A 12,540-nucleotide genomic window follows, 5' to 3' on the forward strand; every position below is an offset into this window, starting at 1 on the left:
TACTGAGTCTGCTGTTTACAGGCTACAACACACACCTCACACTCTAGCCCTAACACACACGTAACATACATACTGTGGGAAAATAAGATCCCATTTACACGAAGGGAAAACGCAGATATTTCCACGTGGTTTGGCCTCTCATTTACAAGAAAACCCTGATTTTATCACGGAAACGATAATTTCTAAAAACTATGGCTATTGACAGTATATTCTGATTTACAGGATAACAGAAGTAGATGTCCATAAACCCCTCTGTAATTATTTTACCATCTAATATGACAACAAAATGAAAAAAAATATTTTGAGCCTGGCTCAATGTATTAGGGCTGTAAACTCCTAGTTGACTGGTCAATTTATTGGCTGATACGTTCTGGCTCGACCAAAATTCTGATTGGTCGTTCTTTGGCATGTTAATTGCATGCTGCTATGGCAGTGCGTAAACAAGCAGCGGGTCCTCTCCATCCCAGTGCTGTGTCCTGCATATGGCATATTTGACTTCAGCAGGAGGAAAGTACCAAATGCTAATGGGGGTGTTTTCAGAGCACCCCTGTTTCACAGGCAACAGTGTGTCTTCAGAACACCCCCCTCGTTTTCATTATTTTGGATTAGCCCAACCCACTACAGACAAACAGATTGAAGAACTAGAAGGCCTTGGTTTGGTGGTTTGTTAAATATTTATTTGGAAGCGTTTCACTTACAGTCATTCTTCTTCTACCATGTCAAAGACATCAGCAGTGTGGCAGCATTTTATAAAAATGGAAAAAAAGTCGAATACAAAGTTTGTATATCACAGCCCGACTACAAACATGGCATATCACCTAAAAACGGTAAGCTGACTTGTCTGCGTTAGGTTGCTCCCTCCGTTGGACTGGCCTCTGTGTTTAAGAGTAAAAGTTTCAGGTTAATAGTTCGTGTCTCAGCCACAAAGCTTAGCTCCCGTGTTCAGTCTCGCTCTGTGCTAGGACACACACAGAGCGAAATGATAGTGTCTGTCAATTATTATAACATGACAAAAACAATTGTCTAAAAATTCCTCAACAGTTCTTGTGCTAATATCACTAATTGACATAGTATGTTTTTTGAAATCATGGGCTATGATATTGCGCAGATACACGTGATTCCAAACGTCAGAGACAGATTCGAGTGGGTTTATTAATTCATTCATTTTAATTAATTAAAGTCAGTGCAAAAATACAGGGGTCAAAAACGATTTAATCTAAAACAAATAGACTACTAGTCTTTATAGTTATTTTTAATTAAGCGGAAGGCTACCAACAGCCGCCGCGAAGCTTGGAAATACATATTTGGTTCACATTTCTATCACATTTAGATCCTAGGATACACACATTTACAATTTTGTGCATGAAAATGACATATTACAGAGGTCAATGACCTCTAGCTGACCTCAGGGGTCAAATTGAGAACGCCTCCACATCTTAAATTAAAGCTTATGTCATCAAGAACAAACCCTGAAAGTTTCATACTTCTTTCACAAAAAAGCAAGATCATTGAGCTTAACAGCACCACTATATGTGCAATGACATAACTAAATATGAGACTTTGTAGACCTGCAGGAGACTTTCAAATAGTAACCAAAGCCCATAGTTTTTCTACAGCTCCAAGTCTTTACTCCACATACACAAACTTTACTTTCTCTTGCAAACTACAAAGGCTAAAAGAACTTGCCAGTCACAGGCTTTTGGTCCAAAGATACGAATGTGCAGCATGTCTTTTACAACAGAGCATAGTCTAATTACAGCCCAATTCCTTACTTGTAATCCTTTTTAAGCAACTTAAGTCAGTCAGTGTTTTTGTTCTCTCATTAGTTCAGTTTGTTCTGAAAACTTCACCTAACTTATACTGTACTTATTACTGCCTGTTCTCTTGCCCTGACAGTGGAATTACCTTGTCTTGTTGTTAAATGTTTTTTTTCTTCAGTACAACTACTCGATAGGCCTGTGTTCAAAAAATCGATACGGCCAGATATCTTCAAGAATTTTTGCTGATACTTGCATCGACACACACTTTAAAGAATCAATATTTCCATAAATGCCTAGACTGATGTTTCAAGACATGTTTTCCAAGGCGCAGTACACATATTGGCCAGAGGTGGCGGTAGAGGGTCATCTACACAATGCATTGCACGCTTTTCGCCAAAACAGGTGAACAAGTATGGATAAGAAAGTTTACCCCACACCGTCCAAGCTAAAGCAGATATGGTGGCATTTTGGAGAACAGACGGAGGTAGGGTTTTGGACATGAGCTATGCAGTATGCAGGCTTTGTAAATGCAAGGTGAAATACTACAGTAATACGACCAACCTCCATCTCCATATAGCGAGACACCATCCAGAGCAACAGGTACTAGCAGCGGGTGCTAAGGAGACTACACCCGGGAATTCTGTGCCGTCTCAACCAAAAATGAGTGACACTTTAAAGTCTAAATACTAGGGCTGTCAAAGTTAACGTGTTAATAACGCGTTAACGCAACATTAACACTGTTAATTTTTTTTTAACACGCGATTAACGTTCGGTATTTTAAAATAAAAAGCGCATTGTTTGATTAACGGCCATCGATGGCACCTGTAGTCTTGATCCAGAGGGTGGCAGAAGAATAAGAAAGGGAATCAGAAGAAGAAGAAACAGGGTTGGGAGGACGAAAGTGAAAGGAAATGAAGAAAGGACTTATGAACGGCAAATGCACTTTCAAAACACTGCCAGATGGTTCGGTCGATAGGACAAAAGTTATCTGCATGTACTGTCGACATGAAATGAGTACCACTGAAGTACGTCGAATCTTAAATATCATTTGCAAGCCAAATACATGGCAGATGCAGAGAGGGTTAGGGGATATTTTTTGAGCCTTTTATTCTCCTGCATGATTTGACATGTTGAATAAACATTTTCATAAAGCAAGCATATTTGCCCTTTCTTATGTTGTTAAAAGTATTAAGAACATGCAAAAAATACATTAAGGTACATTTAGAACAGAAAAAAATTTGCCAAAAAAATTGCGATTAATTTGCGATTAATCGCGAGTTAACTATGGACAAAATGCGATTAATCGCCATTTACAAAAAATGAATCATTTGACAGCCCTACTAAATACCCATCTACTTCTGTATGGGCACAGAAGATTACAGAGGCACTTTTATGCTTTATTTGTAAGGACTTGCGCCCGTGCAGTGTATTGGACAACAAAGGATTCAGGATGCTGCTCAATGAGTGTGAGCCACGCTATGTAATTACTATCGTCGGTTCATCACAGAAACAGCGGTGCCAAAGTTGTACAAAGATATGAACGAAAAAGTCAAAAGAAACCATCTCCTCTGCAGAGAGAGTCGCCATCACATGTGATGCATGGACATCGAGAGCAATGCAGTCATATGTGACGTTTACATGCCACCACATTCTCCAGAATGGGAGATTGTATCCCATGTTCTGCAAACAAGAGATATGTTTGTCAGCTACACTGGATCAAATATTGCAGATTTGCTTCAATCTGTGATGGATGAATGGGGGCTTGTTGATAAGAATCCAGCTTTAGTGACAGATAATGCATCTATCTATGCAGTCCTAAATTTATTTAAAATAAAGGACTGTTGTTAATTATGTAAAGGATGTTGTCAATTTTGAAAATGTACGTGTATCACGATACGTATCGTAGCCCCCGTATCGGTATACGAATTGTATCGTGAGGTTGTGGGAAATACCCAGCCCTACTACTCGATTGCCTAAGTAGGCGACACCATGTCCTACAAACAAGGTAACAAAAAAAACACAGTCCTAAAACCGTTATCTACAGTATAAACCTTAAAGGTGCAATATGTAAGAAAAGGTGACCTCTTAAATTCATACAAATAGGGGGCAGCATATTAACAGAGTAACAGCTGCTAACTGTAGATGCCATAAGTTAGGTTGCTCAGTTAGCTGTGCAGCTAGTGGGAGCTCCGATTGGTATTATGAAAAAGGGATGGCCGGGGCTAGCGGGTTAGCCTGTATTATAGATACAATGTAACATAATACATAGACATATTTGATAAAATGTCAAAACTGTTATTTCTTCACATTCTGTTGATCATTTTAGGTACTTGCTGAATGTTTGTCACAAAATGTCTTACATATTGTACCCATTCAGCAATATGATATATTTCTTCTTTTTTCTTCTTTTAAAACATTCTACATTCAGTATTAACTTGAACTTTATCTAAGTCAAATGAGCAACATACAACATGAAATGCTGTATATGGAAACATTCACATTTGCAATTTAATTGTGTGCATTAAAGATGTTTGACTATTTCAATCTCTTTGGGCAGCGGAGGCGTTTAGTAATTGACTTTCATCCCCTCGTGTTCTCCAAATTGCATTTTTGCCCAAATCTTTTTGCATTCATTTTTAAGTCAGACTTCATTGTTAGCAATTTACATTTTTATTTCATTACCATTGCTGCTTTGAACAGGTATCTCTCATAGAGTCGTGGAAGTCGGATATTTTAATGTCCCAAGGCATCATTTTATTGGAATTCACATTTTTGTGGTTCTTGGAACAAATATACTTTGAGCTTTTCTCACAGCATAATTCTTCAAAGGTGGATTTTAATGTGGTCATCTGAAAATAAGAAAATGTCTGTCTGTCTCTCTCTCTTTCTCTCTCTTCCTCTCTCTCTTGCTTGGTTTGCCTTTTTTACCCTTAAAACTGTATAGAGAATAGTTACACACACAGCACTTACTGTAACGTATTCTTAACAGACTTAAAGTTGTTTATTTCTGTCTCACTAACAAACTCCGACACAGAGAAAATGATGGAGAGAAGCCACTAACTGGCACTAACTTTTAAAGACACGCAGTGGCTGACTGGAAGATGTGCTTCTTTGCTCCCAGCACTTAAAGGTAAAACTGAGCATATGTTAACACAGGTGGAAATAACATCAGTCATCCCCTTAAATATTTCTCTAAGAGATATAGAGTTCAATGGACTGAAAAACAAAATCACTTCAAACACCAAAATGTCACCAGTGTCCTCAGAGCATTCCGGTTTGAAGCCGTGCTACTTTTCAAAAATTAATTACCTCGAAACTGATGTGATGTTCCACAAAACGGCTGTCGCGGAGTGACCTTTGCCTGCTGGTGATGTAACACGGCCATTAAAACGACGGCATCTCTTGTTTTAAGTGCAGCTTTATCACCTAAGTAGTGACTCACCTGCAAATGTGGACATCTTTTTATCACATCCATCTCAAATGGACCAATGTGTTTCTGATCATTTCATTCAGTAGATGTCACTCCTTGTCAATGCATTTGGCTGATGAGCAGGCTTCCTGAGTGTTTTATGTATTATGTGCATGCCAATTTATCACAATTTGCCTGTTATCTAGTTTTTTTTCAACATTTTTTAGATTATGTTAGCAGGGAAATAGAACTGTCACTGGTAATGAATTATGTGTTTTCTTTTAGCACATAACAAGGCTTGAATTTTTCTGATAATTGGTGTTCATAACCAATTGCATAATATAATTGCTTAATCTGTGTCCTTGAATTGATAATTTGTGTTGTTGAACCACTGAATAGTGTCCTCAGGTTATTTAGTCCAGCTATTAAAATGAGGCTGCTGGTTTAAGTTACAACATTGTGGCAATAGGGGGTGAAGTTAATTGTTGTGGTGGTCAGTAAAGGAGGAGCAACCCAACTGTTAGCAGGCTAGCAGCTGTGCTTCAGATGACTAAATCCATCCCCTCAGCCTAAAATTGTTATCTCCCCTCATTCGTTTCATTTATCCTTGTTTACTTGACTCTCTCATACAGTTTTGATGCTACACTAAATGTTTTACTGTTCGGTTTTCATATTCTCTTGCTAGTTTGAGCTGTCAGTACATGGAAAATTTGAAGTGAAACAACAGAAGCTGTCAGGTTCTGAACTGGCCTCTTAGGCTGAATAGTTTTATTTTGGACTGAGATGCAGTATTAGGATTTTTCTTTGGAATAGAAACTTGATATAGGAGATAAAGTTAAAGATACTGTGGGTTAAGGGCGTCACAAACACAGGATGATGTCACGTTTCCTTTGTGTGTTCTCTGATCGGAGCTTGTTCTTTGTTTTGGTAGCCAGGAAGGCCGCAGAGCCCATCTCTGTCCTCCTCGCATCCAAATTTAATGTGGCGGCCTGGTAAGAAACTTCCTCATTTATAACTAACGAGTACACTAACATATGTGTCATGTTTTACGAAAAGGACAGCAAGACACCATAAAAGACAAGTCGAAAAAGCTGATCAGCACTGCCAAGTTTTAACAGTTTATTCTGAGTTTTGTCAGATGCGGTGCGCTACTGAAATATCTAGTGGCAGTGAATATCCAGTAGAACCTTTAAAGCTGCACTTATCCTTTTTTTTTTTTTTTTTTTTTTTTATTAACAATTGATAAATGTATGATTTGAAATGTCAAATGTTTCACCAAGCTCTACAGCTACTCAGTTTTAGCATCTTTAAGCTCATTGTTTTGGTTTACTACTATGATCAACCTTGTTAGCAGCAAAAGCAGGCAGCTGTTTTCATGTAAATATAAAGGTCAAACTAAAAAAATACATGGCACATTATGAGCTAGGTGCATAGGAGAGGGATGAAGACCAAAAGTCGGAAGCTAACTCCTGCACACTGTCTAACTTGCAAAAATACAATTAATAGAAACATTTTGGTGGAATAATTTCAACAGGTAATAGTTTCTTAGAAAGAGAGACCATCTTGAATATGGAGTGACTGCAAGCCTGCAACGAACCGGCAGTCATTCATATGAAATATAAAAGATAAATAACAAACATCAGTTTCCTATGGCCATGGCTAAACTGCAAATACAGAAAAGAAGAATTAAAAACCGTGTCATCAGAAACTACATAATCAATACAAGATCACACAAAATAGGCAAACTTCTATTTATAGCACATAACAACAGCATTTTCCCCCACCCCATTACATAGAAAAAGAGTAAGTCCCTCTAAATAGATCATACAAGTCCCAAGAGTACAGTAAAAAAGACTGATGTTTGTTATTCATCTTTTTATATTTCATGTGGGAAATTTGAGTGGCAGTTGCTCTCTATTTAAGGCGGCTTCTCATTTGCCCGACGAAGGTCTGGTGTTAAAGCAGCTCTGTGCGAGTGTGACTGTTCTCCACATTCTCAGCAACAAGCAGCAGACTGACAAAGTTAGCAGCTGAAGAGCCATATATTTCCCTCAGGAATAGGTGGAGACCAAAACAGGAGAGTGAGTATTGCACATGAATTCCTCTGGTGGCCACAGACACGACTCCGGTTGAATGGTAATGTTGTTGTGCGACTGCTCGATGTGCAAAAAAAGAAACTTTCTTCCGGCATACTCACCGGATCACCTGCATGAGGCGATGAAATGTCGGTGTTGTGTTGGCAATGATTCCTCTGCTTCAAGAGGCCCGAAAAAATAAAGAAAACCATACATCGATGCTGCTTTAAATTACACAGCACTTCTGCTCAGTGTGTGTTCAGGAAGTCCTGCTTCACGGGAGCATAGTAAGTAATTTTAGGGGCACAGACAATTAAATTAACTAGAACTGACTAATCAGTGTCCTGCAAATTATCGAGAATTATCCCTGTGATGTCCGCCAGGCTCCGTAGTCTTGAAGCATGCAATTATCGTTTAGTACATTAAGTAATCCTTTGTTGTTCCATTTATTGCTGGTGTCCTATCTATAAACTGTGCGTGTACAGCCCTCATATACATTCTAATTCTCAAGATAATAATTGAAACGCTAAATATATAGATTCCCCCCGTTTTTCCCCCCCAGCTTAAGTGGCATTATGGCACAAGTTCCCAGTTAATTTCCACAGCTGGTAATGTAGCAGTTTGAAAGTTATGAACAGATGTTCATGCAGAGCTGTGATATTTACCATTCCGCAGCAGCGTCTCTATCAGCCGCCAGGCTCTGGAATCCGTGGATGTGTTTAAGCACAGTGTGAGTGTGTTGATATTGGTAATATCTCATCGCTTCTCCTCTAACATAGATGTTGCGGCTTAATCTCCCCTTCCCCCTGATGACTTCAACTGTTGCTTACATAAGCTGCTTCATCCTGCCCAATCTCCAAAACAACATCCAGACACAACGCCTCGCAGATCAATGAACATTGCCGGAAGCTATTGACGGAACAGGACAAAAACATGAATAAAAACAAACTCTGTATAAAGGAGAAGAAGAAAAAAGCAAGTCTGCGGTGAGTTAAGATGCAAACCCCAAAGATGTAACTGAAGACCTGTGGATAATCTGCGTCTATACAAACGCAACCACTGAATTTCTCTTCGTGTGTGTGTGTGTGTGTGTGTGTGTGTGTGTGTGTGTGTGTGTGTGTGTGTGTGTGTGTGTGTGTGTGTGTGTGTGTGTGTGTGTGTGTGTGTGTGTGTGTGTGTGTGTGTGTGTGTGTGTGTGTGTGTGTGTGTGTGTGTGTGTGTGTGTGTGTTCCGCCGTCTTCCTTTTGGCATTGCATTGTCTAACTGTTTGGCTGCAGGGCCACAAGTCACTGAAATCACCAGATTGCGAATGTGATTATCATTGTGGCAAAGCACATTGAAATCTGGCAGTTTATTTTAGGTTTTTATGTGATTTATTTGTGCATTCAATGTAGTCGCTCACCAATTTAGAGGTTTTCTTACAGTGGTATACATGTTGATAGAAAGGGTGGGCTTGAAAATCCATATTTATAATAATTATTTAAATCATTTCAATTTCTTCCTAATTGTGAGGATTTGCAGCTTTGTATTACGTCTAAATATGTTGTTCTCAATAGCACAGAGTTTTGGACTGTTAGTTGGCTTGAGGAAATTGTGATTTTTGTGATAAATGTTCTGCTATTTTCTTCATCAGTGATCTGAGGAAAAAAAACAGATAATGTCAGACTAATCCAATGTAACACTAGATTGGCACTGAGAGTGGTTACCTCCACCAAGGCCCAGCAGTCCTCTTTAATTCAATCAGGCCCAATCCAGTATCAAACCTTATAGCCATGTATTACTCTGAATTTAAAATCACCCAAAACCACTTCACCATAATCTAAGCTCACCAGATCTGTAACAGTCAACCACTAGGGCAACAAGACAGTGCAATCAAAATCTCTACTGTGTTGTTGGAGAGTGATAGATTCACAAAAAGAGAAATAATGGTCATGTAAGGCTGAATGGAAAAATGCCTTTTTAACTACTATCAGATCACATACATGGTCACGTTATGCATCCATTTAACAAAGAAATGCATGCCAAAAATTACAATTGCAATATGTCTTTGTCCTGTAAAACAAAAACGTCACGTCTGTTTATGTGAGCCTTAAACAACCAAATTCAATTCAACCAGTAATATCATGCCGTCACCCATCCATCAATCCTCAACTTTAAGCAGTGAGCGAGTGGCACAGTGCTGAGATTTCTTAGCTGAAAGACACCACTGGGGGGAGTGTTTCTAGGGCCCTTTACTGATTACTGTACAAAAATACAAATTTAGATTATTCACTGATTTTGGTAAAACCAGACCATATAAAGACACCCTCTAATGACCCTCCCTCTAATGTCGTCTGACTGCTCTGTCTGAACCCTGTTCGAATTACAGAGTGTTCTGATGAACAGATGGCTTCTCATGTTGCTAAAATAACAGTTAACAGCTGCTAACTGTATCGAGCTCAAAGTGATCATGGCCAGTTTCTGGACCAGACCCCAACTTCGAGACCAACTGCAGCCAATTTGACGACAGGGAATCCAGTACTGAGGTTGTTTATGGTGTTTACACTTGTTTGTCTAGTCGTGCAGTAAACTTTGGCAGTCCTATTAGCTGACTAATGTTAGGCCTTGGGTTGCCAGGAGCAAAACCGTCAAGAAATCCACCTTGATATTAGATTCCCTGTCGTCAATCTGACCGTTGTTGATCTTGAATGCTGCATTAGGTCCTGTTAGCTCTGCCATGTCCTCTCATCACTTAATCAGCTGTGTTCAGTGGGAGCCTCAGGTAACTGGTCAGACACAGTTCCTTTGACATGTGGCTGCATGGTGAGGGACGTAATTAACATTCAGCACTAATGTGTCTGGCTACTGCAAAATGCCAATCGATATCCTCAAGTCCCCCTCTACCTGACTGTTTTTACAGGAAACACATAGATATGCAGAAGCAAATAACACTCCGCCATCCATACCGCGGGGACTCCTGTTGAGAGAAAAAAAAATCCTAGATCCGTTCCTTTATCTGAACCCTCATCAAGAGTTAACAGGGTCTTTTCTGGGCTGAGACCAATTCTGCATCCAAGATCATGGAAATCAGTTCAGACGTTTCTGTGATCCCACTGAGAAACTAACCAACAAACAGACATGAGTGAAAACAAACCCTAGAGGTTCTTATTTAAAAGTGACCTATTTCACTTAACATGCAATATGTTTCATATCATCCTCTCACGATACAGTCCAAGCTCTAGTTGCATCTGCATGAAAATATGAAATTAAATGATGTCCAACTGGGTAGTTTTGGCCCATATTTCAACCATTCAGAGTATGACGTGTCCCTTGACTAACCCTGGATATTGTATGAATCTGTTTGACTCACAGTTTGAGTACAGCGTGACCCCCAGGCTAACTGTGCACAGCCCCAGTGGGAAAGAGACCCACCTTTTGACCCGAGTGCGCTTCCCTCAAGTCATCTTATTATGTAGTCGTCTGCCCTGCTGTTTGATGGGCAGTTACCTTGTGGGCTGTGAGTCCTTTATAGGATGCTAATGAACTGGAATGACAAGATAATTATATGCTGCTGAATGGAACCACATCACATTTTTTAATTGATTTAGCAATGCAGAGGAAAAAAAAAAAAGATATTCAATCAAGCATCAACACTCCACTGGATCTGCTCAGCCAAAAGCAATCCAAAACTGAATTGGATTTTTGTGCTCTCCTTAGGTTTTTATCATTTAATTGATAAACACTGTGGTTTTAAGACAGTTATGGCAGGTTCCCTATTAAGTGATTCATGCAGTGTATGTGCCCCGTGTCATTTTAGATTAAGGATTAAATAATGATGAAGAAGTAAAACAAGGACAAAATCAAGGGGAAAAAAAGTGCAGAAATGACTCAGTGACAAAATCCAATACTATTAGCCTAATAGTATGTGGCAGCCATAGAAAGAGACAATATTAGTATGCATGTTGTGTAATAAAATGGAGAATGAAGACTACAGATAAACACTTGACCAAGCAGTGTTCTACATTAATGACAAAATGTTTGAACATGTGTTCACGGCAGACAAGATAATCTTTGTTAAGATACTTCGTGAAGGTAATAGACATTTGATTCATAAAGATGTAGCGCATAAAAAAAACATGTAGGTTCTCAGGCTATGTTGAAGGCAAATCAGATTGAAAGCAAATCAGACTGAAGGCAAATCAGATTTGTTTCTCAAATCGTATCAAAAGGGGCACTGTTATTTTGTGTCTAGAGACCGACCGATATGTATGGGTTGCTGTGGTGATGACGTAGGCGTCATTCAACACGGAAGCACAAAAAATGGAAATCCATCATCTCGACCTCCAAACAATTGCAGAGCAGACAATTTAATTCAACCTGACTGCCCAAAGACTGATGTTCTCTGTGTTGTCCTCCATTGCTCTGCTAGTAGCAGGATGGATTCTGCCCGACTGCTCTGACGCACTACTGTCACTCTTGATTTGACATTGTTGTTGTATGTCAAGTGGCCAGAGCATCCAGACTGAGGAGTCTCTGTAGAAATATGATTTGAATTGCATTTCAAACCACCTCCATATGTGGTTTGGATACAAATTGTGCTTTCCAGACTTCCTAAAATCAATATGTATATGACCCTGATCTGCCAAATAATGAATTTGGGCTTGCAATCTGAAGCCAAAGTTTATCAAGTTTTTTTAGTTGTCATCCTAAATGGTCTGCTCCATTCAAAATATCCTCATCACTCCTCCTAAGAGATGCTTAAGATATATTTTTGTGAGTCATCCTTACGTCAACAGAACATGTTCAGCTGTCCACCATTAGTCCATCTCCGTGGCTGCTGTCCCGATATTAAGCAGCCAGCGCAGCATGAAATATAAGGGGCATTTCCATCTCCCACCTCTTCATCTGACATCAAGGATAATGGCCTCTGTCAGCCTGTTAAAGGTTGGTCCGGCAACCTCTCTGTCATGTCCCGCATCAGCCTGTATTTCCATAACCTTGTCACTTTTATTGCTGCATAAATCGGTGTAAGGTCAGCCAAGACCAGGCCGTGTAGATAGTAACAGGCCACGAGGTTAATTAAAAGACTGTGCAGATGAACCCCTTAAACCCCTGACTCAAAAGCATCACCGTCACCACACACATGCACACGCACCAACTCTTTGTCAAAGAATAAATTGCATGTGAAAGCTTTGATGCACACTGATGGCCAGTATTGAACACTTAAACCCAGTGCAGCATGTAGGAGATCCATGAGCAATGTGTGCTCCCTCTTTCTCTGCAGTTTTGTCTGCCACTACGAGTTATGCTCTCCTCC

At 39.6% G+C, this 12,540-nt stretch overlaps 1 long non-coding RNA gene across 1 annotated transcript in view; it reads left to right on the forward strand.

Annotated features, from left to right (window-relative positions):
• The first annotated feature begins 594 nt into the window (after window positions 1-594).
• Window positions 595-12,540, forward strand: part of LOC115592796 (uncharacterized) — a 33,671-nt gene continuing 21,725 nt past the window's right edge. The window contains exons 1-3 of the long non-coding RNA XR_003986222.1: window positions 595-827; window positions 6,101-6,161; window positions 8,024-8,230. This is a non-coding gene — a long non-coding RNA (uncharacterized LOC115592796). The remainder of the gene's footprint in view (window positions 828-6,100; window positions 6,162-8,023; window positions 8,231-12,540) is intronic.

The sequence above is a fragment of the Sparus aurata genome, chromosome 1 (assembly GCF_900880675.1).
Source record: "Sparus aurata chromosome 1, fSpaAur1.1, whole genome shotgun sequence".
Lineage (NCBI taxonomy): Eukaryota > Metazoa > Chordata > Actinopteri > Spariformes > Sparidae > Sparus > Sparus aurata.